Raw genomic sequence first — 5777 nt, 5'->3', positions numbered from 1 at the left:
TATATATATATATATATATACACACACATATGTGTATGTGTGTAGGATCAAACGAAAACGGTATCTATTTAAAAGAACACGAAAATGGGCAAATCACATGTGATTTTATATTAATGGTCAAAAAAAGTGTCTGGGCGACTTGTAGTTGCATTTTCAAGTTGTCGGGTAAGGTTGTTTGATTCACATGTAATTTTGTATGTGATGTTAGTGTAAAGTCACATGTGATTCGTCCGTTTTCATGTTCTTTTAAATAAGTACCAATCTCGTTTGATCCATCCTCTCTCTCTCTCTCTCTCTCTCTCTCTCTCTCTATATATATATATATATATAGGAAGAACTTCAAAATATGTGAGGCTCGTAACATCCATTCTAAGCCACTAATTTAAGATAATTAATGTTATTAATTAATGAGATAATTAAAAGATAATCATCGTTATTAATTTATCAAGTAAACATCAATGCATTTTTAAAAATAATTCCATGATTATATCGTTCTCTCACTCCTATCAATGTCTTCATATAAACATCATCCACACAAAGTGAACACATTAGGTCAACGATGTTAACGATACGTTAAGTGATATATCAAGCTTACACGTAATTGATTTACATCTATTGATGTTTTGAACGATTGAAAACAACTGGTTTTATACGATATTGTACTGACAGGGATTTTTTCAAACCTACTCAGATTGATTTTTTTATTCTTAGCTTAAATTGATATGTGGATTTAAATCAATATTTGTTTAGATTTGCTTTCAATTTTTAAAGTCTATCTTAAATCGAGATTTATCTTTCTAACCATATTGTCTAGAACTATCTATACTATGTTATAAAACATTTGACAAAAATTCTAACAAACAATTTTTATGCATGAAAGACTGTGTATTGATACATATTACTTAAAATTCAATATTATAAGTAAATTGTACGTAAGTACAACTTATTAAAACTTTATTTTTCAATTCGTATAAGTAGATGCAGATAAACATAATCAAATACATGATAAACATCTTATTTTAAATATAAAAAATTAAAATACAATTAAGATAATCATTGAATTTTAACATAATACTTGATTATCATCTTTATAAAAATTATATTATTAAACAAAAGTAAGTTACTTTATTATTAAAATTAAATTAAATTTTAATAAAAATTGAATTAAAGAAATTTACGTAGAAAACAAGAACTTTTAAATAGTTAATTTAACACTAATATCGATATATATATTTTTAAGTTATATTTCCTTCAAAATAAAAATATTATTGTTTTCTAAAACCATGTAAAACCGTATTATATCGACAGAGAAATTGAATAAAATGAAACATTAAATTTGAGATATTTCTTGTTGGATTGCGCGAGTACCCTTCTAATGATTATAAATAGGGAAAAGTTCAAAAAAATCCAATGAACTATTTCATTTTAAATTATTATGTCCTTTCAATTAATTTTTTGGATGAAAAAACCATTAAATTTTCTAATTTTGAAAAATTAAGTCCCTAAACCTTTTTTTAATAAATAAATCATCGAACATTTAAAAATTTAGTTACATGCATTCTTTAAAGAGACTACACTAGAAATGTTTTAAAGTAAAAAAAAAAAAGAAACCTAAATCAGTTTTACCGTTTCTAAAACTTACGTTCTACAAACCCCTCACAAACAAAGATATCACTTCATCTCGCCACTCCCTGTTACCCGATCATTGTTCGTTCTTTATATCAGCTATCACACTGTTGTCCCTACTATCTCTCTCTTCGATGTACTTTTATGGGGTTACAAGTAGTTTTTTGAAAGAAAAAAATGTTTAGGGACTTGATCATTCAAAACAATAAAGTTTAGTGGTTTTTTTATTAAAAAAAAAAATAGTTCAAGGACTTAATCATTCAAAATGGAATAGTTCGCTGGGTTTTTCTGGACTTTTCTTTATAAATATATCAATTGTTCAGGTTAATTTTTAAGTTTTATGAACTTTTGATTTTGAAGATGATAAAAGTTCCCTAAAAAGGTTTCTTTCAGTACTATTGTTTCGTTTGTGAGTTTTCGTCCAATCATATCGACCTGTCATCATATGTAATAGAGCTTCTAGTGCCATGGTCCCCCGGTTTCCTCATAGACGTGGAAGACCCATAATTTTGCTAATTGAAGAAACGTCGGTGGAGGCAACAACGTAGCGAATTATGATCCACACGATATAGAGATTGAGTGCCTACTCTAATGGAAGAGAGAACTCGAGCTCGAGCAAACAGCATTGAAAAAGCAGGGATTTTAGGTATATAAACTTAAAGGGAGATTTTAATTAAATCTAGATCATTTCATTTTCATGAATATAAAACCATATTTTTAACCATAAGGGTGGTGCCCGGTTGGTTTGAGCTTGGGCTCCAAAGGTCAAAAGTGTCTGGAGATCTCAGGTTCAAATCCAATGAGAAATAAAAATTCCCTTGTGACCAAGGAGGTTCAAATACATTGACTTCAGGCTACCTGCAAAGCGGGTGGTCGGCTCTGAGATTAGTCGGCTCGCGTAACGGATTGGATATTCGGGTTAATAAAAAAACCATATTTCTTTAATAAACAAAAAAGTCATAAATGTAATAAAAAAACTCATTTAAAGTCACATTCTTAAATGACTCACTCCAACAAGAGTCATAAGCAGATGAAACCGAATCTGAACCAAGCATATCCGGCGAAGGAGAAGATGACAGTCAATTCTTTTACCTATAGCAGAGTTTTTCACGATAACAGTCGTAAAAATATTAATATTTGTTGTATACTTTCAGCGAAAAAAAGTAAAACAAATAATTAGAGAATACAGAGTAAACTGCAAATTTGGTCCCTGTGGTTTATCGAAAACAACACTTTTCATCCTTGTAGTTCTATAATTATAATATGACCATCATAGTATACAAAAATGTTTGAATCTGTTCCGAATTTGTTCCAGTTCCAGTTCCCTAACAATCATTAAAAAGTTCTGTTAAGTGAGGTACAATTTCATTCATTTATCGATTTTTTTTTTTACCAAATTAAAAGAAACTTATGATCTTTGGCCTCTGTAGTTTTCTATCAGTTAAATAACAAAAAAAACTGATAAAACGGCAAAATACCCTTCATTTAATGAAATTTGTTGACAGTCGTTAAAGGAAGGGACCAAATCCAAACGCTTTTGTAAACTACAGTGACCATCTTGTAATTTCAAAACTATATAGACGAAAAATGTTATTTTAGACAAACTAGAAGGACCAAATTTGTAGTTTACTCAAGAATACATAAAATACGGTAGTTAAGAGAGGGTGTTTGAGATTGCTTATTTGAAACAACTTATGTTTTTCTTTAAAAGTCTTTATCAACCTATTATAAATTAGAATGATTTAACTTCTTCAAAAACTTATTGTTACCAGTTTAACACTGATATAAACTATTTATCCAAACATTCAAAAGTATTTATTAACAACATCACACAAAAATAAATTAATAAATTATTTTTATATACAATCCTTAGACAACCCAAGCAATAACTTAAGGGATGTTTGATAGATGTGGGGCCATGACGTACGACCATGTGCTTTCATTCATTTTACATCTTGTGTAGGATTCTTTTCATATTTTATTATAATTAGTACACCAACGTGTTTTTTACGTCTTTTTTTCCTTAAAAAAAGCTTTTTATAAATAATATAAAATAAAAATAAATTTATAAAAAGTTTAAATTTAGTTAACGGAAGTTAATCAGAGGGACCGAATTCTAAAACAAAATTGCAACCATGACTAAAAATGTAATTAGTTCAAAATGGTTGTTAACTAGAGGTGTTCATGAGTTAGATTGATCGGGAATCTAATGTTTGCGGTTTGAAAAATCTTAACCTAACACAAACCAAAGTGCAATCCAACCCAACCGTACGGGTTGGTCGGGTTAGTCAAGTTGGTCGGGTTGATACTTTGATGTATTAAAATATTCTTCTAATCTTGAATATGTTATTTCTCTGCTCATAATTTCTTTTTCATCATCAACTACTTGATACAACTTATTCATGCTTCTTACGTATATCACATTCAATTAATTTTCTCAATCTACATATATATGTTCACAGTTACCGAACACATATACAAATGAGTTACATAGACATGTGAATAAATTGAAAATATGTGTATATAAAGAATGTACATAATAGTGTAATCGTCTAATGTATATATTAATAGAAACTCATATTAAATCCAAGAAATAAAAGGATATCAGGTTCATCGGGTTGAGTTGGGTTCAAATAATAGTAACTCAATATCAACCCATTACATACGAATTGAAACTTTTACAACTCGATTAGACATCCAGTTGCTTCTGTTGAGTTATTTCGTGTTAGATTGGGTTGATCGAGTTGGTCGGGTTTTTGAGCACCCTTATTGCTAACCATACCCTTCTGTAACAATTCATACCGTTTCCTATTATCTACTTCTCCTTACACACGATACTATACCTCGGTCAGCTCTAATCATTTTTCAAATTAAAATTACACTTTATACCCCTATAATTTTTTTTTTATTTTGTGTTTTTTTTTATTTTTCATTTTACACCCTCATAGTATTAACATACATAATCGTATATTACTTGTAATGTATTTCATTTTTTTGAAAAAGGGAAACAAAAAGAAAACGGGGAAAATATGATCCCTCAATGTATATAGGGACTCAGGTCCCTATACCATCTGACCTTATTGTCATTTCTAATCGTTTACTTTTGTATACGCTATATCAGCTGTTTCATTTTTCAGTAATACAGAAATTATTATAAACCTCATAAAAACTGTTTAAAGCCTTCATGTAGTGGTGTTTGATGTTTGGTTAATTTCAGTTTATTTATAACTTCAGATAGGTTGTAGCCAAAAAGTGAAACGTAAACCTAACCCTTGTTTGCAGTTATTCTTAATTAATAATAACTTTAAGTTATTTTAGTAGTTAGTCTTTAATTTTTATATGTAAAAAACAAATAGTATTTATATCTGTATTAATTCGATAGCAATCAATAATATTTATTAATCCAAAAGTCTTGAGATATAAGGTCATCTGTATAATGCCATCAGTAAAAAATATCAAGCAGATTTAATTGTTTTATGAATCTCTTATTTTTATGCGATTGTTTTTATGATCAGTTCAATTTTATCTCTTATTTTGAATCTGTAATTTAATGTCAAAGAATTTCATGCGGCTATCAAATAGTATTCAGCTATACCTGGTGATAAATAAAGCTGTCAGACCCCTTTTGAACACTGATGTCTTTCTATGAGATCACAACTCCTATTTGTGGTGCACAGTCTCGTGGAATGCAAGTAGTGGTTATGATCAATTATGTAGAGAGAATATGAATCAACCGAATTCGATGGAAGAAGATCCAAATCCCGCTCTGTAAGATCTCTGAACCTACGACATCTCTAAAACGGTTATTTCTTCGAAAGGACTCCAACTCGACCATCAAACACGGCACTGGTGAATTCTGTAACAACCACCAAACATCATGTTCAGCACGTTCTAAACAATCAAAAGAAAATAATTAATGACAGAGAATGAACCAACCAGCCGGCAACAACGAAAGAATCCATAAGTCAATTATACAGTTGTAAGTCACATAATTTAATTTTATATTTTATCTGATGAGAAATTTAAACAGATAAAACGTGTATAGCCCTTGAACATTGTGTTTATATAAATATTAATGTTGACATTTATAAGTTTATTGGCCGTTTTCAAGACAATCTGTAAACAAGTTTTATATTTTATCTAGTGAGAAT

Source organism: Cynara cardunculus, assembly GCF_001531365.2.
Source record: "Cynara cardunculus var. scolymus isolate 2C chromosome LG 3, CcrdV1, whole genome shotgun sequence".
NCBI lineage: Eukaryota > Viridiplantae > Streptophyta > Magnoliopsida > Asterales > Asteraceae > Cynara > Cynara cardunculus.
The sequence above is the reverse complement of the archived record's forward strand: the minus strand, read 5'-3'. Positions refer to the sequence as shown.